Source organism: Dendrobates tinctorius, unplaced genomic scaffold (assembly GCF_039654945.1).
Source record: "Dendrobates tinctorius isolate UK_male_01 unplaced genomic scaffold, ASM3965494v1 ptg000064l, whole genome shotgun sequence".
NCBI classification, from domain to species: domain Eukaryota; kingdom Metazoa; phylum Chordata; class Amphibia; order Anura; family Dendrobatidae; genus Dendrobates; species Dendrobates tinctorius.
This window is the reverse complement of record NW_027361732.1, coordinates 3,848,152-3,873,753: the sequence shown is the minus strand read 5'-3', so window position 1 is coordinate 3,873,753 and position 25,602 is coordinate 3,848,152. Positions and strand designations below refer to the sequence as shown.

The window sequence follows — 25,602 nt, the reverse complement described above, 5'->3', positions numbered from 1 at the left end:
TACTTTTCTCAGTTCAGATTTGTTTTTTATTCATTTCATTGTGCATTCAGTGCATATATGGGTGTGACCGCCCTCTTTCTGAGCTGGGAAAGCCATCCTGTCTGGCCTAAGCTGTTACTAGTGGTTCAGCCGCTCGATCCTTATTCACATTCACGTCACTTGGCAAGTGAAATGGTTTTAAATACTAGAGCAGGGAGTGTCCCACAAGGGTTGCCGTGACGTGGCGGGATGGCTTGTACATTATTTTGATCAAAATTATGTTTACTAAATACCCTTATTATTATTATTACCTTTATGCATTATTTGCAGTATATTTTTTACTTTTTAGTTCAGGACATTTGTGTTTTTTGCTTTTTTTTTTCTCTAGCATTACAGAATGCTGTAGATAAGCCCCTGATGGTGGTGGCCACATCTTATATGCCAAAAATAGGTGACAGATTCCCTTTAAGTGAACAACACCAGTGGATGAGCTGAATGCCTGTCTAAAATCTTATCTGTGGATACATGTTCAGAATATAACATACAAGCAATGGTATATAACAGCATCCTGTATATAGCAGTGAATACAGTAGATGCTGATGATCCTGGACAATTGAAGGATCAGTCGCTATAACACATAAAGCTGGGGTGTGGAAAGCACAGAAATACGACCAATAGATCCAAAAATGGCAACAAATAATTCTTTTATTAGGGAATATAGACAGAGATGGGAAAAATGGGGAACATGTGCAAAAAGACAAGCAAGGTGCAGCAGTGCTAGAGGACACGTAACCTAACCCTGGCCAAAGATATTTTGCAATGTATTGATATTCAAGATCAAAATAACATCATTTACTAGAAATATACACATCCTGATAAACTCTCCGATGCAGTATAGGGGGCTTAAATAGCAACATGCTATTGATACATGTAGATGCCGGTTTACAATTAAATGCAAATGTGGCCAATTAGCAGACCTCAACATGGCTTCAAAGATAAAGCTTGGTAATGAGGCATCACATGTGAAAGGGCAAAATGCCCGCCCCAAGAAATAGCATATAAGAACACCCACTCACTTAGAAGTGAACAGTACCGGATAAAAAACATTACCTCAGGAGACGAAAATTCGGATGGTCGGGCGGTCAGCGCGTCACCCCGATGCACGTTTCGGAGATGTACTCCTTTGTCAGGGGGCGTGAATTGTATTTAAACCGTGGGTTTAAATATCGCCGAACCAGAAGTGCCCGTGACACGGACCAGAAGTGACGCGTGTGCAGTCATGACAACACAGGATGCAGGATGGGCACAGCGTCATGTGGTGGGAGGGACCCGTGGAAAACCAGGCACTCCCCCACACACACACAGAGACGCCGAGACCATCACACACACCGGGACATGACGCACATGCATGCAGGGCCGCCGCCACGTCAGTTCCATAACCCGTGTATCATTGAAGGAAGTATCATACATTAATCATGCAACATTATTTATGGTCATGTCTGCCAAAATACATGTAGAAAACAGAAGGGGATATACAAGAAGGAATAATAACAATAATACCACTGCACCTCACTCAATCCACAATATAGAGGCAATATATAGACAATAAATGTTGAACCTTTGTATCAAATAGTACATATGAGTAACAGTAGACACACTAGTATATATTCTTGAAATCCAAGGAATCCATATATCCAGGTAAGACAATGGGCATATACAGTGCATACAACATATTGAAACATAAAAACAAGACATACATATATCACAAAACACATCAATTGAAGACAGAGAATTCTTCCTCCATGACAACCACGGGAGGTGAACCAGGATCTTCCGGGCCACATCAAGTCCAGAAAAGTGCAAAACATCAATCTAAAACAGAATAAAACAAGTTAAAATCAAGTATAAAATAAAACTGCTACCCCAGTGCATATCAATGCACTGCTTCAAAACGCACAGGCGATCACAGAAACTGAACATATGACAAGTTCTCATTTAATCCATGGGGAAGCACCGTGTCCAATGGCCATATCCATCTTGTCTCTTTTTGGGCCAGACATTGGGACACTCTCCCACCCCGAATCCCCACATCAATCATATCTATACCTTTTACCTTTAGGCCACTGCTCTCACAATTATGATAGGTCTTAAAATGCCTTGGTAGTGTTTTGAGTGAATTTAGATCATCTTCATTTGCTGCGGCTTGTATGCCTAGAACATGTTCCCTGATCCTAACTTTTAATTGTCGGGTAGTCAGCCCTACATAAATTAAGGAACAGGGACATGTGGCATAGTAGATGACATTATGGGATGTACAAGTAATAGATTTCTTGATCTTATACTGTTTACGCCGGGAAGAATCTGTGAATGTGTTATCTTTGACCATATTAGCACAAGCCACAAAGCGGCCGCAGGCATTATTGCCTCCACTTTTATTGCGTGTAAAATCATCCAAAAAAGTCTTCGGGGGATCACCGACGTAGTGACTACGTACGATATGATCCCATAGGTTTTTAGCCCTCCTAAAGGTAATCTGGGGTTTATCAGGGATGATCTTAGCAATAATTGGATCCGTCTTCAGTATGGCCTAAGATTTATTAAAAATGCCACGCATCTGCTCCGACCGGGAATTAAAGTTAGTGATAAATCTCACTATATAAGGTTTGCATTGTTCATCACCAGATTTATACAGGAGGGAATTCCTATTACTGTGCTTGGCTCGAAGATAAGCATGTTTAATAGAACGGTTGCTGTATCCCCTCTCTGAAAAATGGTTCCTCAAATCCATAGCCTGAAACTCAAATTCTTCACCGGTTGAGCAGATGCGTCGGAGACGCAGGAACTGGCCAATTGGTACAGACCGTACCATGTGTGTCAGGTGTGAGGAGGATGCATGCAGAAGCATGTTAGTGGTCATTGGTTTACGAAATATAGTTGTTTGGACCATTCCCTCGTTACCCCTACTGAGTGAGACATCCAAAAACTCAACCCTGTCTTTGTCAAATGTGGCGGTAAGGCAAATATTCCGGTCATTATCATTCAAGTCCACAATGAAATAGTCTAACAACTTAGTGTCACCCTGCCAGATCAAAAGAATGTCATCTACAGTATGTAGCGCGTCCACAAAAGGACGCGCTCCATAGATGACAAACGATCCGACATCAGGAGGTCCCTTTCCCACAACCCCAGGAACAGGTTGGCATAGGAGGGCACGAAAGCCGCTCCCATGGCTGTTCCCTGGAGCTGCAGAAAGAAGGACCCCCTGAAAACAAAAAAAATATGCATCAGGGTAAACTCCAAGACTTCCAGGATGAGAGCCCTCAAACCTGGGGATATATTGGTCATTGATAGAAAAAATTCCGTGGCACACAGGCCATCACCATGGCGAATACTAGTATATAACGATTCAATGTCCATGGTGACTAAAACAGTATCCCCATCCAAAGTGAGGCCGTCTGTCTTACGCAACAGCTGATTTGTGTCCTTAAGGTAAGAGGGCATTACCTCCACAAGCGGTTGGAGCAAGGAGTCCAGCCACTTGTTTACACACTCCAAGTAGCTCCCCCACCCTGAGACTATAGGTCTGCCTGGTTGAGTTTGTATGTTCTTATGTGTCTTGGGGAGGAGATAGAATGTAGGAATAGTTGGTTCAACTACAATCAATGCAGTCAGGAGCTCTTTTGAAATGATATCAGCTTCCATTGCTCTTGTCAGAATCTCCCTGAGTTGCGCACAAAAGGCAGACAAGGGGTTGTATGTCAATCTCTTATAACACGTGGTGTTGGAGAGTTGACGCATGTCTTCTTTTTCATAAAGCTGTTTGGGCCATAGAACAAAATTCTCCCCTTGTTTGCCTGTTTAATCACAACATCAGGGAGATTCTTTAAATGAGTCAAACGCCTCCTCTCCTCCCCAGTCAAGTTGTCTCTCTGGATGTACTGAGGTACCTTCAGAAACTCATTACTCACCACTTTAACAAAAAGATCAATGGCACTACAGCTCGAAAGGGGGGGGGGACTTCTTGGAGCGTATCCTTATAGACGGAGGTATCTTATCTCCCTCAGGTGTCAGGTGCTCGTCAGACAGATCCTCTAATATCCTCAGGGCTGATCGTTCTTTCTCTGTGGGGAATAATTTATTCAAATTATCATCAAAGAAGAAACGCTTGAATAGAAGAGATCTGGCAAAAATGTGCAGGTCTTTAATGGCTGTGAACCTATCGAAACCCGCCCCTGGTGAAAAAGACAGGCCTTTATACAAAAGTGCACAGTCAGCTTGTGTAAGAATATTGTTACTAAGGTTAATTACCTTGTTGTCTCTATTATAGCCTCCATGTGAACGGTTTTTCTTTCTTTTATAGGGGTGGAAATTATGATTCCTCATCCTCCCATAGTTAACACCTGACCGAGTAACTATCGAAGAGGCAGAGACATCAGACTGTGCACCGAGTGATGACACAGAGGTGTTGGACACACTGCGATGCATAGACGGAGGATTTGTAGAATAATTTTTCCATTGATATACGGATTTAGTTTGATAGTCTTTTAAGTCCCTATTAAATTTAGAGACCTGTGTCTCATTAATTTTCTTCACAACTGCATCAACAGGTTTCTCAAGAGTCTCCTCATATGCCTTCAATTGTTCAGCCGAACAGTTAGCACGAAGGTCTACCAAAGCCTGATCAATATCTTTGTCCAAACTATTAATGGATTTAGTTTTAAGGCCCACAAGTAATCCCATAAGGGTAACAGAGTATGTCCCGCATGCATCCTCCCAACCAGCCACAAATTCTGCATCATCAATGGGAAAGGTGGGTAACACCCGGACCCGAAGGCCCCTAGGTATCATATTCTTAGCGATGTATTTTTCCAGATAAATTCTGTTCCACCAAATTTTTGTTCGTTTAATCAACATTTTCTTCATGGAGTCAAATAAAATGTCGTTCTTAGGGGTGATCTTATTACAATGTATAAATATATGCAGGGACAATACAAAGACCTTTCTAGTGATCTTTTTACTCTTAGACCTGTGACGGGGACAAGGGGGCTATAAACTGCATTTCTTGTATATGCATATCTCTTACCAGGTAAGAGTTAAATTCCTTGCTGTATTGCATGTTATCATAAAAATGCAAATCGTTGTAGCTTTTTATGTCAATCACTTCTTAGCAGAACAAGCTATGTTGATAAGTTAAATCACAAAGCAACCTTTATTTAATCAGGCCAAGAGCTGCTGAAATGCATATTCAAAACTTCATCACCATAAAGGCAGTTGTAGGGCAGTATATGCATATAAATAATGCATGTTGAATATATATTATATGCCATAATGATTTACTGTCCTCCAGCAAACTAGCAGATCTGCCATCTGTTAATTACTATGAAATTTACTTTTCTTCTGCTGACATTGTAATGTAGATTCACTAAGCAATAAAAATGAATGACTCAATGGAAAATCAAGTATTATAAGTTACTAAATTTATTACAGATTAAAATTATAGGTATGAAAATGTACACTTCTTAAATTGCTATACAGCAAAACAGTGAAGCTTAGGACATGCATACTGCCACTCCATTCAGATGGGGGGAAAGTGTCCTGTTTCGTTGATTGCGGGAGTATCATTGATTTGAATCTCTACCGATCTAGAACTTATCAAATACTCTATGGGTAAGTACGGTAATATTTTTTTTTTTGCTACTGGAAGCCCTTTACAGTTCCTGGGACGCAATGTAAATTTGTAGCAGTAGCACCTCTACCATATTTATAAAACTGGCATCTTCTTATGTGGCATAAGTCCCTTAAGACCCACTCAGACAAGAGAGCCCTGGTGTGAGCACTACCTTGGCACCCCCTAAAGTTGCACTCTTGATTACAAAGTAATAAATAGATTAGGTTTTAATATTTATTTGGAAACACATTGACACACTACTTGAATAGACACATCCATACAGTGAAATAATTTTTTGGCCTGCGAATGGCAAAGAGACTGCTGCAGAGTAGAATTATTTTTTGCCTCACTACTCGTATAGACATAGCGGTATACCGTAGTAAAATTATTTGTTTGGCCTACAAGTGGCACAGAGACGGCTGCAGGGTACAATAACTTTTGGTACCGAAAAATGTCAAATATACGACTGTGTAGTCGATTTATTTTTTTGACACACTACTCGTATAGACACAGCAGGTAGAGTAAAATTATTTGTGTGGTCTACAAATAGCAAAGAAACAGCTACAAAGTACAATAACTTTTTTGAAACAAAAAATGGCAAAGACAAAATTGCAGAATAGAATTATTTTTTTGCCACTCTTCTCATATAGACACAGTGTGTCATGCCCGCCATGTCCGTTATGCCTGTCATGCCCGCCATGTCTGTTATGCCGCATGACCCCTGGAGCAGTGTGCACGTGCACCGAACTATCATGCCCGGCATGTCTGGTATGCCTCATGACTCTTGGAGCGGTGTGCACGTGTACTGAATTCTCATGCCCGTTATGTGTCATGCTGCAAGATGCCTGGAGCGGTGTGCACGCGCACCTTACCTCATGGCTGCACGCCGTTGCTAGGTAACCATCGGTCTCTGCTCTGATTCTGCAATCCACTAGGTATTCCTGGAACCCCTGATCATGTGACCTTCTCTATGGTTCAGCCCAGTCTGATCTAGCAATGTTCTCTATGATCCTGGAGGATCTGAACCGGAAGTCTTTCCCTGATCCTCACCCGGAAGTGCAGGTGCTATGGTGCTATATCAGACCGCCCCTTCCTATGTTCGGGGCCTGAGTATTGTGTTGCTTCCCTGCATGGCTGCTTGGTCTGCTTGGTCGCTCCCTGTATTCTGTGCCCCTGCATTCTGCCCTGTCGAGCATCTGCACACGCTCTGTGCTTGTACTCTGCCTCTTGTCTCGTGCCATGTCTTGTGTTGTCTCTCGTGCCATGTTTGTCCTTGCCTTGCTTTGCAGTACTTCCGCTGTTCTCTGCCTTGCCTGTTTCACCATGTCTGGTCTTTGCTATTCTGAGCCTTGTAGTGTTTCTCATGTTTCTTGTCTCTGCCTGGTTTTCCGTACTCTGCCCTATGGTGCTCTCTTGCACATTTCCATGTCTAGTCTCAAGGTTCTTCCTTGACCCGGCTCTGAACTTCAGCCTGCGCTCCGCTGCTAGACTCTGTCCTATCGTGCTCTCTTGCACATTTCCATGCTAGTCTCAAGGTTCTCCCTTGACCCAGCTCTGGGCTTCGGCCTACGCTCCGCTGCTAGCTCTGTTCTCGCTCTGACCTGGCTCTGTGTTTCTGCCTATGTTCCGCTCCATGTTCCGTACCCTGTCTTGCCTTGTTTCTCGCCTAGCTTTGCCTTGTTTCTTGCTTTGCCTTGCCCTGTTTCATCATTTGCCCTTTGCATGCGCCTGGCCCTCCTAGCCTCCTGCCTGTGCCTCAGCCGTGCCCGCCCTAGCCATGCCCACCTGCTTGTGCCTCAAACGTGCTCGTCGGTCAGTGACAGCTGTGTTGCCTGCTATGCCCCAGCCGGGTTCGCTGGAGTCTTGCCCGCCTGTTTGTGCTGCAGCCCGATCAGCTAGCCAGTGCCCCAGCCGTGCTCTCTGTGCTTCCTTGCATCCACGCTGTCTCTGCACTGTGCTCTCCATGCTTCTCTTAGCACACGCAGGCCCTCGCCTGCCCCGTGGCATACCTCCCTGAACTTCTGTAAAAGTACGCGCAGGTCTTGCCATGTACCCTGTCGTGCCCTCTTGCACGCACAGGTCCTAGCCTGTACTCTGTCCCTGGCGTGCCCTCTGCACGCGCAGGACTCTGCTTTTAACCCTGACCCTCTGCATGCGCAGGACTCTGCCCTCTGGCCCTCTGCATGCGCAGGACTCTGCCTTGAACCCTGACCCTGGCGTTTCTCTCTGCATGCGCAGGACTCTGCCTTGAACCCTGACGTGCCCCTCTGCACACGCAGGACTCTGCCTTAAACCCTTACCCTGGTGTGCCCCTCTGCACGCGCATGTCACGTCGCTGTCAGACTCAGGGTCTGCTGTTCCGGCTTCGGCCACTAGGAGGCGCTGGACTGACACTTCGCCGCCAGACTTGGGGCCTGCTGTTCCGGTCTCGGTTACTAGGAGGCGCCGGGCCGTCAAGTCGCTGTCAGACTCGGGGATGGCTGTTCCTGCCTCGACCACTGGGAGGCATCGTGGTTTGCCTCAGGTTGAGGGTGGTGACAGAGAAGAGGCCCCTGCACAGGCATCTGGTGGCTGCAGGCTCCGCCCCTCTGTCAATCATGTAGGGCTTACTGCATGTCCATCTGACCTGGTCCTGGGGGCGGTCCTGGTTACATCATCAGTCCTGGAACCTGTGAGGGATTACCTGATCCCTCAAATACCTTGGGACTGGTCTTGCAAGCCACTGGATATATTCTTGGTTCCCCTGCAAGCTACTGTGCAATTGCTATAGTTAAACTCTGACCTCAGCCTGGATTTCTGACCATTCTATTGCCTGCCGTTTTTGTACCTCTGCCTCTATTCTGATATTTTGACGCTGACCTTTGCTTGGATTCCCGACTCTCCTTCTGCCTGCTGATTTTGTACCTTGCTGCTCTCCTGGTTTTACTGACCCAGGCCTTGCATTTTGACTCTCCTTCTGTCTGCTGATTTCGTACCTCTGCTGCCCTTCGGCCTCCGACTCCTGCCTCCTGACTTTGATTACGGGTTTTAGTTTTGACCCCTTGGTGGCCGTCCTGCTCTGGTCCACTGCTCCTCTGAACAGCTACCCCCTGGGCCTTCCTACAATTCCAGATCCCTGTATAGGGGTTAAGGGTCTCGGGGTAACTCGGGGTGCTGTTCCTACTGCAGCCCAGATTCACAGACGGCCGTCACAGCGCAGAACTCTGCCTTGAACTATGACCCTGCCGTGCCCTCTGCACGTGCAGGACTCTGCCTTGTCCCTTGTGCCTTGGCATGTCTCTATACACGCATCCAGTCTTGTATGTTGAACTTTGAACCCTGGCGTGTCCCCTACACACGCACCTTGCCCTGGACCCTGGTGTGCCCTAGCACGCACTCTGCCTGGAATCTTGCCTTGGACCTCGGCGTGTTCCCTAACACGCACCATGCCTGGTGATCTGTCGTGCCTCCTTGCCTGTACCCTGGTTTGCCTGCTGGATCCCCAGAACCTTCCATCACTGCCATAGATCGTAAGCATGAAGATTACAGCCTTATGCCTTGATCCTTGCCAGCTGTCCAGAGTCCGATGCCATCGTGTCCTTGCCAGTAACCGGGCTTGCCTTCTAGCACCTACCATGCCATGGACCTTGGCGTGCCACGCACGCACTTTGCTGTGTTTTGCCTGTTATCACGTTTTGCACCTAGTGTTATCCTGAATTTGTCTTAATGAAGATACCTTGAACTTACGTCTTGTCTTGTTTCCTAGCACGTCCTTTGTCGTCAGACACTCGTACCTAGTGTCTACCTGAGCCGGCCGTCTGGTGCCAGCAGTCATGGTGGCTCACCCCCTTGGTCTTGCCCCTGACACTCCCTGTATAAGGGGTGGTTCCTCATAAGGTCAGCTCGCCCTAGGTGGGTGGTGGCCACGACCCAGAGGGTCCACTCTAAAGAAAATGTCGACTCAGCGTAAGCTGACCTTGTCACACAGTGGTACAGTAAAATTATTTGTTTGGCCTACAAATGGAAAAGAGATGGCTGCAGAGTGAAATAACCTTTTTAGACCAAAAATGGCAATGAAACGACTGAAGAGTAGAATTATTTTTGGCCACACTACTATTATTTTTCTGGCCTACAAATGGCAAAGAAACAACTGAAGAGTAATTATATTTTAGGCACACTACAGACATGGCTGCAGACTACACAGAGGCTTTTTGGAACAGTACTCCCACAGGGTTGCAGACTGCACCCAGAAGTGCCCACAGCCTAAAAGTTTGTTGATTGGGCTCACTCATCCCCTTATAGGTGATGGAAAAATCAAACTAGAAATGTATACTGTAAAAGCAATAAATGATGCACCAATTACAAAAACAAAGAAGGAAGTGAGGTAATTTCTCGGGCTAAATGGGTTTCTAATTTGGCAGCTTCATTAAGTGATCTTAAAACACAAAGGGAAAGAGAATGAAGTTGACAATAGATTATGAAATTGCATTTAAAGGGAACCTGTCATCAGGATTGTGCACAGTAACTTACAGACAGTGTCAGGTTGGCGCCGTTATACTGATTAAAATTATACCTGGGTGGATGAAATCCGTCTTGTGATTGTGTAATCTTTATTTTCAGTTTATGAGTCAATGGTTAATGAGATTCTCCTGCTCCAGGGTGACCTGTGGGATGTTCTTCATGTGGTGCTCTGATTAGCTATTCATAATGAAGACTGCAGACAGATCACTGATCCCCCAGTGACCTGCCACCTAGTTTACATAATGAATATTATATATATACTAGATGGTGGCCTGATTCTAATGCATCGGGTATTCTAGAATCTCTCTCTCTCTATTTTTCCGCAAATCTCTCGACGGAGGCGCGCGTCGTTCGAATGCTCTGATTGGTTGCGGCCGGTCGCTACCAATCAACGCCACGGGATTTCCGTTACAGACAGACAGACAGAATTAGACGATTATATAGTAGATTTTGTAGGGTTCCGTACTCACTCGGCTGCGGTTGAGGTAGGCACAGGAAGCGGTATTGCTGAAATGTCCAAGCAAGTTTATTTTAAATGGCATAAACTGCTCTGGAAGGGAAAGCAAATCAACAGCCTTTTCCGGCACAAAGTAACAAACAGAAAAATAAACAGTTCATATAGTACTGCGGGTCCGCCAGCACAGGTCAGTGTCTTTAGCACAAACACAATGGAGGTCTCCACACCTCCAGCCACAGACACTGAATGAGGCCATTGCCCTCCATTTTTTTAGCCAAACTGTGCCCCTGGGGTTGGAATATGTGAGCGGTCATTCTCACCCATCTCTTATGACCACTTGTAAAATCCGGCCCTGGAATGGCCAAATAACACTCTCAGCACAATAGGTGCTGGAGCATACTTCCGAGCTCACATCACCGCAGCTACCAGGGAGGAGACACAGATTAGATATTAGAAAAAACTTTTTGACAGTTAGAGTAATCAATGAGTGGAACAGGCTGCCACGAGAAGTGGTGAGTTCTCCTTCAATGGTAGTCTTCAAACAGAGGCTGGACAGACATCTGATTGGGATGATTTAGCGAATCCTGCTTTTAGCAGGGGGTTGGACCAGATGGCCCAGGAGGTCCCTTCCAACTCTACGATTCTATGATTCTATGATTCTATGATGACACATACAGTGGGGCAAAAAAGTATTTAGTCAGTCAGCAATAGTGCAAGTTCCACCACTTAAAAAGATGAGAGGCGTCTGTAATTTACATCATAGGTAGACCTCAACTATGGGAGACAAACTAAGAAAAAAAAATCCAGAAAATCACATTGTCTGTTTTTTTTTCATTTTATTTGCATATTATGGTGGAAAATAAGTATTTGGTCAGAAACAAAATTTCATCTCAATACTTTGTGATATATCCTTTGTTGGCAATGACAGAGGTCAAACGTTTTCTGTAAGTCTTCACAAGGTTGCCACACACTGTTGTTGGTATGTTGGCCCATTCCTCCATGCAGATCTCCTCTAGAGCAGTGATGTTTTTGGCTTTTTGCTTGGCAACACGGACTTTCCACTCCCTCCAAAGGTTTTCTATAGGGTTGAGATCTGGAGACTGGCTAGGCCACTCCAGGACCTTGAAATGCTTCTTACGAAGCCACTCCTTCGTTGCCCTGGCGGTGTGCTTTGGATCATTGTCATGTTGAAAGACCCAGCCACGTTTCATATTCAATGCCCTTGCTGATGGAAGGAGGTTTGCACTCAAAATCTCACGATACATGGCCCCATTCATTCTTTCATGTACCCGGATCAGTCGTCCTGGCCCCTTTGCAGAGAAACAGCCCCAAAGCATGATGTTTCCACCACCATGCTTTACAGTAGGTATGGTGTTTGATGGATGCAACTCAGTATTCTTTTTCCTCCAAACACGACAAGTTGTGTTTCTACTAAACAGTTCCAGTTTGGTTTCATCAGACCATAGGACATTCTCCCAAAACTCCTCTGGATCATCCAAATGCTCTCTAGCAAAGTTCAGACGGCCCCGGACATGTACAGGCTTAAGCAGTGGGACACGTCTGGCACTGCAGGATCTGAGTCCATGGTGGCGTAGTGTGTTACTTATGGTAGGCCTTGTTACATTGGTCCCAGCTCTCTGCAGTTCATTCACTAGGTCCCCCCGCGTGGTTCTGGGATTTTTGCTCACCGTTCTTGGGATCATTCTGACCCCACGGGGTGGGATTTTGCGTGGAGCACCAGATCGAGGGAGATTATCAGTGGTCTTGTATGTCTTCCATTTTCTAATTATTGCTCTCACAGTTGATTTCTTCACTCCAAGCTGGTTGGCTATTGCAGATTCAGTCTTCCCAGCCTGGTGCAGGGCTACAATTTTGTTTCTGGTGTCCTTTGACAGCTCTTTGGTCTTCACCATAGTGGAGTTTGGAGTCAGACTGTTTGAGGGTGTGCACAGGTGTCTTTTTATACTGATAACAGGTTTAAACAGGTGCCATTACTACAGGTAATGAGTGGAGGAAAGAGGAGACTCTTAAAGAAGAAGTTACAGGTCTGTGAGAGCCAGAAATCTTGATTGCTTGTTTCTGACCAAATACTTATTTTCCACCATAATATGCAAATAAAATGAAAAAAAAACAGACAATGTGATTTTCTGGATTTTTTTTTTCTCAGTTTGTCTCCCATAGTTGAGGTCTACCTATGATGTAAATTACAGACGCCTCTCATCTTTTTAAGTGGTGGAACTTGCACTATTGCTGACTGACTAAATACTTTTTTGCCCCACTGTATCTCCCCTACAGGACTCGTCCAGCGGACATCTTAAAATATATACATATATATATTGGAAAAAAAAACCTTCTGCAGGTGCCAGCTGTGGCATCTGAGCAGGAGCAGAATCTCATGTGTACTGTGCATATAATTGGTATGGTTGAAATCAGTGTTTATAGAGGTGATCCGATAGCTGCTACTACTCAGGCGCTGGCGGCACCATCTTGCTACAGAAAAAAACATTTCCTCCTCCAAGATGGCGCCCCCAGTGCCTGCGCAATAGCAGCTATCTGCAATTGCCGATAGCTGCCACTCCGCAGGTGCAGGCAGTGCCATCTTGGAGGAGGAATTTTTTTTTCACTAGCCAGACGGCGCCGATGGCACCAGCGTAATTGCATCTATTGAAGGTCGCCGATATCCGCTACAGCGCAGGCGAGGCTGGCGCCATTTTTAAATTGCTTTTTTAATATCAGGAGTAGAGATGGGCGAATATTTCAATGTTCGGTTTGGCTCACGATCGCCGAATTTGCAATATCCGTCAATTTAATCGTCGATAAATCACCAAATATAGTCAAACATATACAGTACAAAAGCCGGTGTTTCCCAAGCTGTGAGACAGCGTGAGAAACACTGTCATAGTGCTTCAGAACGGCGGTGAAATCATCCCCCCAGTCAGAGAGCCGTGGTTCCCACGCTGTCAGAAAACAGCGTGAGCACTCAGCTGTGATAGGAGGTAAAAAGTTTACTTCTGGTCACTGGTGTCAGTTGATGGGACTACAGCTGACTCTTGCTGCCGCTAATAACAGTGAGAGCAGGAGCGGATGATCGGGGTATTTGTGACGCCCCTGAGGCTCAGTCGCCACAAAGGTACTGCACCTTCTCCTAAGGTGTAGTGCCCCACCACCTAGGTAAGTTGGGAGCTCCTTTCCACACTCCAACACTCGCATTCCACACAACAGGGTAGTTCAGCACTACCACATTGAGGGCAATCTCTCCTCCTAGACATTAGGAGTGCATTGGTGGTTCCCTGCTTGGAACACTGGATGTGCTGGGAGGTGGGTGGAGTTGAGATCCATATAAAAGGTTGGGAAGGTTTAGAATTACAGATGAGTTGAGGTCAGTCTGACGGGAGGTCAGGCGAGAGAAGGACAGTCAGTCAGGAGAGTCTGAGGACGGGTCTGAGGAGAAGGAGTGCTGCAGCTGCCTCAGTGATCTGAGCCAGCTGGCACAGGAAAGGAACAGAAGGAGAACGACGTAGAACTGCAAACTAAACTTCCATAAGAGAGAGAAAGAACATTGCGGAACGGAGTAGGAGAACAGAGAGGAGACGTGGGTTGGAAGAAGAACCCTGGCTATAGGTTCTCAGCGCAAAGCCGGGGCCTGGTCCCCGAGGTTGTATGGACACTTATGGTTCTGCAGCAGACACCGGTGGAGTAGTTGGCTGTAAATGCACTACTCCCAACTAAGACTCGGGGCACAACAGCAACTGATTAGAGAGCCAGGACTCCGGAGAAGGGAGTCCCCGAGAGAGGCTACAGCTGTCTGCCATACGAATAGAGTTGTTAGGAACATCTGACAGGAGGAACTCCAGAGTACCACAGTACTGGAGCTCTTCACACCTTAAGGTGCAATAGAGGAGTCATTCAGGAAAGGTACATGTTGGCGGAGTGTTGGAGAGAAGAATCCTGACTTGCCCAGGAGGTTGATTGAGTCTCTGCCCCGGAGGACACGGCACGGAGGCAGGCACCAGTGTGTACCACGAACTGTGAGTAAAGCTTTGGAACTGCAAGCCATGGTGTCTTCCATTTATTTGTGCGCTAACACGGTCAGCACCGCTACATCTGAGTACCAGCATTCCTCACACCGCCTGCGCCTATCCTCATCTATTGCAATTACACTGCCCTGGGGTTACAGCTTCACCTGTGGGGAGCTACACCATTTATGCTGCAACACACCATCAGCCCCAGAGGATCTGCACACAGCGTTGGCTTAACATCTTGCTTGCCAAACACCACAGGTGGTGTCACGAACTATTCCATTAACTACATATACATTCCGCCATTGACTTGGGCGCCCAGGGCCACGGTTCCCCTGACACCAGCCCGGTACCGAGTACCCCACAGCCCTGGGAGGGCGACCCATAATCTTCAGCCGCCACCTGCAATATAACGCAATATAATGAAATAAATGAATGAAAAACCCGGCAAGCGTTCCCCCCTATTTTCTTCATCCAACCAGGCAATACTCACAGCTGAGGGCTGCAACCCACAGCTGTAAGCTTCAGCAAGGCTGGTTATCAAGAAGAGATGGGTCTGCACTGCCAGAATAAAGTCCTTTAATTGAAATAATGACACAGACTCCCTTAATAATCTCAATTAAACCATACTTATGACCTTGCCTAGTTCCACTGAAGCCCTCGTTCTCCTGTAATAAATCATAAATAAAGAAACATCAATATACAGTACCATACCTGTCTGTGATTCTGTCCCACACCATAATCCATGCCTGGAGGATAATTAGTTTTCAACCTGGATGGTGCCAAGATGCACTAGCGGTGACGTCACTGAGGCTCCATTCCCAGCCGAGTTGAATTGCGGTGACCTCGTTGAGATCCCCGCTAGTATTGTGAGAAAGTTGTATAGTGCAGAGGTGAGTTCATCAGGAGAATCTTACCGGGAGAATTTCACTGCGGTGAACTCGCCTCTACACCATGCAACTTTCTCACAGGGCTAGAGGGGTGAATTTCATCAAGGTCACCGCAGTTCATCCCGGCTAGAAATGGAGCTTCAGTGTCGTCACCTGTTGTGAATTCTCTTTCTGGGCTCCCTCTGGTGGTTACTGAAGGTAGTGGAGCTGGTCAGATTGACAGAGGTGTTGCGAGTTCTCCTTCTGGGCTCCCTCTGGTGGTTACTGGAGGTAGTGGAGCTGGTCAGATTGACAGAAGCTTGCCACCTGATAATGATGATGATGATTGGAGATCTGGGGTTTCTGACTGGAGTATATAAGACAGCTGACTTCCTTCAATCCCTGCTGGTGATTTTCTTTCTGTGCCTTCTGAGGTCTGATGTCTCCTGCTCTGTTCCTGCATGGTTCAGCTAGGTGGTTCATTTGCTAATCTTTTTGCATTCGATCTTGTTTTGTCTATCTCTGCTTTGCGCGGATCAGCTTGCTCATGCTGGGGCTGTGCTGGATCACCGCCCATATGTTACTGCTTGTGTCAGTGGTTCTGTCCCCTGTTATATTGGTCTCTTTTTGCTTTGCTTTCAGTATATACCAGTGTGCTGATATAGTGGGGGCGAAGTCGTGTGACTTCAGTTTTTTTGTGCATCAGATGTGTTGGATTTTTCAGGGTTTTTTGCGTGATTGCAGACAGTGTCTTTCCTTTCCTGTCCTGTCTAGTCAGTTTGGGCCCCATCATTTGCTCATTCTATTTTCCGGCCTGCGTTTGTGTTTTCATCTTGTCTCACCGACAATATATGTTTGGGGGCTATCTATTCCTTTGGGGTCTGCTCCGGGGCAGTTTAGATTTCACCTTTCTTGTTTTAGGCAGAGTTAGCTCTCCGGCTGTGCCAAGGCGTCTAGGGCATCGTGGGTACGCTCCACGGCTACTGCTAGTTGTCTGGATAGGATCAGGGGTCTGCAATCCGCTTAGTTACCAACCTCTCTGGTTTTCTGGTGGCTTAGACGAACCATTCATAACAGTCATTGCTAATCACTGAGGCTGCACTTGCAGCTATTCATTCACTAGAGTTCTTCTACTCAATGCTGAGCAAAGGGTCTGAATACTTATGACCATGTGATATTTCAGTTTTTCTTGTTTAATACATTTGCAAAAATTTCTACATTTCTGTTTTTTTCTAGTCAAGATGGGGTGCAGAGCGTACATTAATAAGAAAAAAATGAACTTTTTTGAATTTACCAAATGGCTGCAATGAAACACAGAGTGAAAAATTTAAAGGGGTCTGAATAATTTCCATACCCACTGTATATTGATGATATCCTGATAATTTTGCAGTGGACTGAAAAAGACTTGAGGGACTTCCTACAGGACAATTCCCATTTAAGTAATATGTCCCAAGGTTTTAACAATATCATAACACCAAAAAGAGTGAGCAAAACGGTAGACAAAATTTGACTGTGTTAAAGATAAAATCATATGTGTAGTAAAAAGGACTGTGGGTTTCTCAATCATATAAATAGCTGTGTATGTGAAGTTTAAGTAATATAACAGTAGAATGCTAAATAGTGGCTACTTAGACTGAGTGTATCATTTATAATACTACCTATCCATGTAACTTAATTTTTGTGGAATTCGCGAAGAAAATTGAAAGTAAATACAAAGGAACAAGTGAATGACCTTGAAAAGATAAATGAATTAGATGTATTATTTCTCAAGACCTTTCAAAGACATTTTAAAGTGGTCAACAAGTACAATGACAGATTAAAATTGAAAGATATAATTCTGATTGCTAGAAGCAGAGGTTATTGCTAGATACAGCACAACTAGAAATACTTTGGATTATGTGGATATAGTGTGTCTCTATGCCCTCAATAAGATATTTAGTTTTACTCCTGCCATTTGACAGGGGTTAAAAGAACCAGATGATGGATGAGACAACAAGCAACCAATAGTATTGAATACGGGTACATGAATATATCTGAAGAATGACAGAAAGATGTAGGACATGGTTTGTAGATTTTTATTTTATTGGTTACCTTAGGATTCAAATGTTATTGAACCTTTTTGGAAGCTGTGGACCTTTCTCTGGGTGTACATGTTGTATACAACTCAACATACCAATGCAATGTACTGTATAAATGAGTCAGTGACACTTGATGTTCTGGACACTGCATAATTTAAAACCTCATAATTACTCGTATCTTATCTTTTTTTCTTTATATCCCTTTCTTTTCTGTTCTTTACTTTTTCTTTGTTTTTCACTTTTTCTGTCTTTCACAGTGGGCTATAATTTTGGATTGACATAATGTGATGTTTTACTTTTAAGGCCCTTTTACATTTAGTGATGCACCAGCGATCCCGACCAGCGATACGATCCGGTCAGGATCGCTGGTGCATCGCTAAATGATTGCTAATGAGCTGTCACACAGGCAGACCTCACAGCGATGCAGTGGACGATACTTATCTTTCAGATGCGGCGATGAAGACGTCCTCCCGCCTGCGTCCACACGTCGCTCGTCGGCGCCGCAGGAGGCCCAGCAGGAAGCAGCCGATGAGAAATGGAGCTGCGCGATCTTGCGCGATCAGCAATGGACAGCGGGGGAGCCGGTCGGAGGTAAGTATCACACATAGCGATATCACTATAACGTCACAAAATCGGTGACGTTATAGCGATATTGCTAGCGATATTGCTATGTGTAAAACCCCCTTTACTCGATTTAAAGTACAGATATATGGTCGTTTGTTGACTAGCAACGTTTGACACCATTTTAATCTTCTTTTATCATTAATATAATTTATAATTTGTCATATATATATATAAAGGGAATCTGTTACCATGCTTTTACTATCTAATCTCAGAGCAGCATAATGTAGGGGCAGAGACCCTGATTGAAGTGATCTATCACTTACTGGGTTGCTTACTGTAATCTTTATAAAATCAGTGTATTAACTGCATATTATCAACATTATCAATATGGTTCTAATAAACCTGCCAGGTAAACTAACCTCGCTCCCAACACTGATTGACAGCTTTCTACCAATGCCCAATATACTTAAAAAGTTATCAATCATTGGTGTGGGGAGTATGCAAGGCTTAGCATTCAAAAAAACTGCTGAATCTGCAGCAGATAAAACATTGATTTTATCAAAACTGCAGCAAGCAGTCTAGTAAGTGACACATTGCTTGAATCAAGGTCTATGCCCCTAAATCATGCTGCTCTCAGATGGCAAAAACCTATTGACAGATTCCCTTTAATACATTAAGATTTTTTAGCTGACCACTTATATCCACTAATCATAACATGCAATTGTCACAAGATGTCGGTAGCAACCCATCTAATCTACACAGGCATAGAAATTAAACCATATATGTCCATAAATGAAGCTATATGTAATAATGAGAGATGACAAAGAGAAAAAGTATTGAACAAATTAAGAGAGAAAAGTGCAATAAGCAATGGAAAATCATGACACTAGCGAAAATCTATCAATAATTAGAAAACAATCCTGCCACATAGTAAAAAATTATTTCAGCTGGTTCAACTGATGGCCTATAAAAAAGTTTATCATTACTAAGGTGCCACACAAAAACATCTCATGATGGGTGAAATCAGTGAACTGTCTCAAGACCTTTGCAACCTTATTTGTTATGATTGGGTCACTGAGGAGGAAAACAAGACCAAGCTAAGCTACAGAAAACCATAGAGGTTGGTAACTAAGCGGATTGCAAATCCCTGATCCTATCCACACAACTAGCAGTAGCCATGGAGCGTGCTTACGATGATTCTAGACGCATCAACACAGCCGGAGAACTAAATAAGCCTAAAGCAAGAAAAGGGGAAATCTAAACTGCCCCAGAGCAGACCCCAAAGGAATAGACAGACCCCAAACAAATATTGTCGGTGAGACAAGATGAAAACACAAACACAGGTAGGAAAATAGGCTGAGCAAACGATGGGGCCCACACTAACTAGAAAGGAAAGGAAAGGAAAGACACTGTCTGCAATCACGCAAAAAACCCTGCAAAAATGTCCAACACTTCTGATAGCAAAAACTCTGAAGTCACTAGACTTCTCCCTCTATATCAGCACTCTGGCATATTCTGAAAGCAGAGCAAAAAGAGGCCAATCTAATACGGGACAAAAAACAAACTGACACAAGCAGTAACATATGGATGGAGATTCAGCACAGCCCCAGCCGGGGCTGGCTGACCACACAAAACTGAATAGACAAAACCAAATCAAATGTGAACAATAGCAAAGAACACTTAGCTTGAGCATGCAGGGACTGAACTGGAAACTAAGACCTCAGGAGGCAGGAAAAATCACCAGCAGGGATAGAGGGAGTCGGCTGTCTTAAATCCAGTCAGAGACTCCAGATGTCCAATCGTCGTCCTCATTATCAGGTGGCAGGCCTCTGTCAATTAATCAGCTCCATTATCTCCTGTAACCACCAGACGGAGCCCGGAAAGAGAACTCGCGACTCCTCTGTCAATACAACCAGCTCCACTACCTTCACCAGAAGCCAGAGGCAGGCCAGAAAGTGAATTCACATCACTTATTGTTGCAAAGCATTCTGATAGCATTAGTTAGCATGCAGTATTTTAATTAGAATTAGTTAGAATTTTGAAACTATTGAAGGTTCCACTGCTGTAGCCATAATCCAGAAGTGTAAATAACATACAGTGGGGAAAAAAAATTTTTAGTCAGCCACCAATTTTGCAAGTTCTCCCATTTAAAAAGATGATATATAGCAAAATATTGAGATTAACTTTTCTTAATGACCAAATGCTTATTTTCCACCATAATTTGCAAAATAAATCTTGTCAAATCAGACAAGGTGATGTTTTGGATTTGTTTTCTCATTTTGACTCTCATAGTTGTGGTCTACCTATGATGTAAATTACAGGACTCGCTCACCTTTTTAAGTGAGAGAAATTGCACAATTGGTGGCTGACTAAATATTTTTTTCCCCACTGTAATTGCACCATAAACTGGCCTCGACCAGGGGCTCCTAGCAAGATTTCAGACAAAGGAGTGAAAAGAATTATCAGTTGTTCAAGAGCCAACGATCACCTGTGGAAAGCTAAAGAAAGGCCTGGAATCAGCAGGTACAGTTGTTTAAAAGAAAATTCTAAATAATGCACTCAACCTCCGTGGCCTGTAAGCACGCTCACCATGCAATACTCCATTGCTGAACAAAAAGCATGTTCAAGCGTAATTCAAATTTTCTCAATAACATTTTGACAAGTCTGTGAAATACTAGGAGACTATAACCTGCTCAGAGGACACTAAAATTGAACTCTTCATATGCCATAATACATACAATGTTTAGAGGCCAAAAGGCCCTGCATATTACCACAAAAACACCATACCAAGAGAGAAGTTTGGAGGAGGGATCATCATGGTGTGGTGTTGTTTTTCAGCATACTGAACTGGCAAATATCATATAACACAAGGAAGGATGAATGGACAACGGTACAGAGACATTCTTGAAAACAATCTGCTGCCATCTACCAGGATGATGAAGATGAAATGAGAGTGGACATTTCAGCGAGACAATGATCCCAAACACACAGCCAAGGAAACTTTCATTTGGTTTCAGAGAAAGAAAATAAAGAAGCTAGAATGGCCTGGTCAATCACTTGACCTGAATCCAATAGAACATTTATGGAAGGAACTCATGCTCAGCATTCATAGGAGCCCACAGAAAATTGCTGATGTGTTCAATATTTATTTCAACCACTGTACATCCACACACACTCATACATCAATGGGAGTCATAATATTGATTATTTTAAACTGATTAATGCTGTTTAGAACTGTTCTTGGATGGTATAATAGTCTTTTTAATACATTATATTTTCATCATAACATAGATACTCATATGAGTAAGAAATCCCATTATGACTCATTTGAAGCGGTATGCCTATTAGCCTCTTGTGGAAGACATCATTAGAAAGTGTGCATTTCCTTTGTCACTCTGGTGCCTGATTACTGACATTTTAGGTCTTAGGGGTGTCAAGACATAAGATAACGAACTGTGGTGCTGAACGCATGTCGAGAGGACAGAGTAGCACCATTACAACCTGCCAATTCTTCAGGTAATTCTCTTTCGATGCCATTTAATATAAATATCTGCTATCTAAAATCAGAGTCAAGCCCCCTTGCGTAAACCAATGCAAAATATGCTTTGGCATAGTGCCAGACACATTAGTTTTGTTTCTGAGCAATTGTATTTTTTCCATTACTGTGCTATAATAGTTCAGAACAGATGGCGACTAGAGTTGAGCGAAACGGGACGAAAAATTTCAAAAGTCGCCGACTTTTGGCAAAGTCGGGTTTCATGAAACGAAACCCGACCCTAGGATGAGGTCGGCCACGAGGTCGGCGACTTACGCGCCAAAGTCGCGTTTCAAAAGTTTGTTTTGCGCTCTTTTTCAGCCAATCAGGATCCACGGACACTGTGGGCAACGTGATGACATAGGCAGGGGTCACCACCATCTTTCAGAAGTGCATGCAAGTGATTGGCTTGCTTTGGTGGGCGTCACAGGGGGTATAAAAGGGCATGCACGCCGACCGCCATCTTACTTCTGCCGATCTCAGTATAGGGAGAGGTTGCTGCTGATTCTGTAGGGAGAGCGTTAGGCAGGGAAGAAGACAAAAAAACTGCTTCTGCTGCTAGCGATTTGGCCTGCACAACACACCAGTCACTGTGTGTGCAGTGCAAGGGGAGGCTATATAGTGGTGTATCAGTGGTGTTGGTTGTTGGGCTGCCTTCTAAGGCTTCCTGACATTCCTGCATTGCTGTTTACCCACTGCTCTGCAAACTGCTTTTTTAAAAGCAATCCCAATTTTTTTTTTTGTCCTGCTGAGAAGAAAAAAAAACTGCTTCTGCTGCTAGCAATTTGGCCTGCACAACACACCAGTCACTGTGTGTGCAGTGCAAGGGGAGGCTATATTGTGGTGTATCAGTGGTGTTCGTTGTTGGGCTGCCTTTTAAGGCTTCCTGACAGGCTGGCATTGCTGTTTACCCACTGCTCTGCAAACTGCTTTTTTAAAAGAAATCCAATCTCCCTTATCCTCTAGTCACTTTTGTCACAGCTGTGCCATCGAGCCTGTCACATAGCGCTCAGATATTCATTGGGCCTCACACAATCCAAAAGTGTCCAGTGTCCAAAAGTGTGTGCAGAGATTCAAAATCTCCCTTATCCTCTAGTCACTTTGGTCACAGCTGTGCCATCGAGCCTGTCACATAGCGCTCAGATATTCATTGGGCCTCACACAATCCAAAAGTGTCCAGTGTCCAAAAGTGTGTGCAGAGATTCAAAATCTCCCTTATCCTCTAGTCACTTTGGTCACAGCTGTGCCATCGAGCCTGTCACATAGCGCTCAGATATTCATTGGGCCTCACACAATCCAAAAGTGTCCAGTGTCCAAAAGTGTGTGCAGAGATTCAAAATCTCCCTTATCCTCTAGTCACTTTGGTCACAGCTGTGCCATCGAGCCTGTGACATAGCGCTCAGATATCAGTGGGCCTCACACAATCCAAAAGTGTCCAGTGTCCACAAGTGTGCAGAAATTCAAAATCTCCCCTGTCCTATAGACACCTTGTACCTTGTTTTACATTACTATATAGTTTGTTGGATTTTGTCTACATTTCTACCAAAAATGAGGAAGGCTGGTGGAAGAGGCCGTGGAATTGGGCGGGGGTTGGCAGCTGGTAATGATGGTGTTGGTGGTGGATCTGATGGTAGTGGCAAGAGCAAAATAGGACCGAATGCAGGAGGTGCTGAGCCTGCGTCATCATCTGGCTACATAAGGCCTCGAACGCTTAGTTTTCTAGGAGTTGTCAAACCGCTTTTAAAGCCAGTGCATCAGGAAAAAGTTTTGTCTTACATTGCTGACTCAGCCTCCAGCTCTATCGCCTCCTCTTCTTCAGTTGTAAAAAGTAAAAGCACTGAGTCGTCATTGGAGGCTCATGTTCATGAACCACACCTTTCCTTGTGTCCTTCACCCCAACCAAGATTGAAGGATGACGCAGGCCATACTACTGATTACTCCATGGAGCTGTTTTCACATACCATGCCTGGATTATCAAGTGAAATGGTGAATTACCCATGCCAAGATGAATCTGACATGGAGTGCACTGATGCACAGCCGCTGATGGATGATTCTGCTGGTACATTCACTCAGAGCACTACATTGTCCTCGCAGTGTCCAGAGCCGGATTCTGACCCTGATGAGACTCAGGTGCCCCTTCCCGCACACTATACCACCATACACGGTGACACAGAGGAAGGTGCACATGACATAGAAGAGGAGGTGATGGATGACCCAGTTGTTGACCCAGATTGGCATCCATTGGGGGAAGAGGGTGCTGCTTCCAATAGCTCAGATGAGGAGCATCCACAGCAGACATCGACATCGCAACAGCTGTTATCTGGCAGGCCCGGAGCACTCCAAAGACAGGTTCCAAACATCAAAAGAGTTGCTGGACAGCTTGTCCAGAGGGTCAAAAGATCACAGCGTGCTAGGCCGCAAAATGTCTGCCAAAGTAGGAAGAGTGCAGTGTGGCACTTTTTTGAACAAAATCCTCATGATCAGGCCCAGGTTATCTGTAAGAAGTGCGCAAAGACCTTTAGCCGAGGAAAAAATCTGAAAAATTTGAATACCAGTTGCATGCTTAGACATTTAACCAGCATGCACTTGCAAGCGTGGACACAACACCAAACCTCAAGTGCCACATGTGCAACTGATCACAACGAAGGTAGTCAGCAATGCTACATTGTTTCCCCCACTGTAAGCCCACCGGTTAGCACAGCAGCAAATGTTGAGGTGTCGTTGCAAGGCCACAGCAGTCAGGGAATCCCACTGTTATATCAACGAAAGACTGATTCTAGGCCATCAGAAAGAACACCAACTCCATCACCATCATCAACCCTCTCTCAGTCCGCCCTAGCCACCGCTACTTCCACCATATGCAGCTCTCAGGTCCAGCTCACCCTCCCAGACACTATGAGTAGGTCAAGAAAGTACTCAGTCTCTCATCCGCGTACACTAGGTTTGAACGCCCACATTGCCAAACTAATCTCGTTTGAGATGATGCCCTTTCGGTTGGTGGAAAGCACAGCTTTCCGCGAACTCATGGCCTATGCAGTACCACGCTATGACCTACCCAGTCGCCACTTCTTCTCTCGCAAAGCCATCCCAGCCCTCCACCATCATGTGAAAGACCGCATTGTCCATGCACTCAAGCAGTCAGTGAGCGGAAAGGTGCACCTCACAACTGATGCATGGTCCAGTCGGCATGGCCAGGGCCGTTACGTGTCCATCACTGCGCACTGGGTTAATGTGGTGGATGCAGGGTCCACAGGGGACAGCGGTGGTGGGACAGTGCTGCCTAGCCCACGGTATAGGAAACAGTTGGCTGTAGGCGTTCGACCCTCCTCCTCCTCCTCCTCCAGAAGCGAAAGCTCGTCCACAGAGCGCAGTCGTACGAGCACTCCATCTGCAGCTGCCACTGTTGCACACGATGTGTCCCCCTATCGAGCAGCTAGTGGAAAGCGTCAGCAGGCTGTGTTGCAGATGATGTGTTTGGGCAACAGACACACCGCCGAGGTGCTGGCCGAGTACTTGAAGCGACAAACTGAGTCATGTCTGGGCAGTGTACATCTTGAGGCAGGCAAGGTAGTTAGTGATAACGGCCGTAATTTTGTGGCAGCCATAGCCCTTTCAAAACTCAGCCATATACCTTGCTTGGCTCACACCTTGAACCTGGTGGTGCAGTGCTTCCTCAAAAATTATCCGGAGTTAACAGCCCTGCTCCAGAAGGTGCGAAGACTGTGCGCGCACATCCGCCGGTCGCCTGTACACTCCGTTCGTATGCAGAAGCTGCAGCGATTGCTCCACCTTCCCAACCACTGCCTCATTATCGACATTGCAACAAGGTGGAACTCCACCCTGCACATGGTGGAGCGGCTGTGCGAGCAGAGGCAGGCCATAATGCATTTGTGGGAGGATACACGGCCAGGCACTTTGAGAGCAGACATGGAG

At 45.1% G+C, this 25,602-nt stretch overlaps 1 long non-coding RNA gene across 1 annotated transcript in view; it reads right to left on the bottom strand.

Annotated features, from left to right (window-relative positions):
• Positions 1 to 673: 673 nt before the first annotated feature.
• LOC141094597 (uncharacterized) overlaps positions 674 to 25,602 on the bottom strand; it is a 61,203-nt gene continuing 36,274 nt past the window's right edge. The window contains exons 2-3 of the long non-coding RNA XR_012233112.1: positions 3,948 to 4,100; positions 674 to 1,851 (exon numbers count right to left, since the gene is read on the bottom strand). This is a non-coding gene — a long non-coding RNA (uncharacterized lncRNA). The remainder of the gene's footprint in view (positions 1,852 to 3,947; positions 4,101 to 25,602) is intronic.